Genomic DNA, 1,139 nt, shown 5'->3' with positions numbered 1-1,139 from the left:
GCAGGAATTGTTGCAGGAGGAGTTGCAGGAGTTGTTTCAGAAGTTGTTGCATGGGGGTTGCAGGAGTTATTGCAGGAGGAGTGGCAGGAGTTGTTGCAGGAGGAGTTGCAGTAGGAGTTGTAGCAGTTGTTGAAGGAGGTGTTGCAGGAGTTGTTGCAAGAGGAGTTGCAGGAGTTGTTGCAGGAATTTTTGCAGGAGGAGGAGCAGGAGTTGTTGCAGGAGTTGTTGCAGGAGTTGTTGCAGGAGTTGTTGTCGGATGAGTTACAGGAGGAGTTGCAGGAGTTGTTGCAGGAGGATTTACAGGAGGAGTTGCAGGAGTTGTTGCAGGAGGAGTTGCAGGAGTTGTTGCAGGACGAGTTGCAGGAGTTGTTGCAGGAGGAGTTGCAGGAGTTGTTGCAGGAGGAGTTGCAGGAGTTGTTGCAGGAGTTGTTGTAGGAGGAGTTACAGGAGGAGTTGCAGGAGTTGTTACAGGAGGGGTTGCAGGAGTTGTTGTAGGATGAGTTACAGGAGGAGTTGCAGGAGTTGTTGCAGGAGTTGTTGCAGGAGTTGTTGTAGGATGAGTTACAGGAGGAGTTGCAGGAGTTGTTGCAGGAGGATTTACAGGAGTTGTTGCAGGCGGAGTTGCAATATTTGTTGCAGGAGCAGTTGCAGGAGTTGTTGCAGGGCGAGTTGCAGGAGTTGTTGCAGGAGGAGTTGCAGGAGTTGTTGCAGGAGGAGTTGCAGGAGTTGTTGCAGGAGTTGTTGTGGGAGGAGTTACAGGAGGAGTTGCAGGAGTTGTTGCAGGATGATTTACAGGAGTTGTTGCAGGAGCAGTTGCAAGAGTTGATGCAGGAGGAGCTGCATGAATTGTTGCAGGACGAGTTGCAGGAGTTGTTGCAGGAGTTGTTGCAGGAGGAGTTGCTGGTGTTGTTGCATGAGTTGTTACAGGAGTTATTGAGGAGGAGTTGCAAGAGTTGTTGCAGGAGGTGTTGCAGGAGGAGTTGCAGGAGTTGTTGCAAGAGTTGTTGCAGGAGGAGTTGCAGGAGTTCTTACAGGAGGAGTTGCAGGAGTTATTGCAGAAGTTGTTGCATGGTGGTTGCAGGAGTTATTGCAGGAGGAGTTGCAGCAGTTGTTGAAGGAGGAGTTGCAGGAGTTGTTGC

The sequence above is a fragment of the Pristiophorus japonicus genome, chromosome 12, assembly GCF_044704955.1.
Source record: "Pristiophorus japonicus isolate sPriJap1 chromosome 12, sPriJap1.hap1, whole genome shotgun sequence".
Lineage (NCBI taxonomy): Eukaryota > Metazoa > Chordata > Chondrichthyes > Pristiophoridae > Pristiophorus > Pristiophorus japonicus.
Note: the sequence above shows the minus strand (reverse complement) of the source record.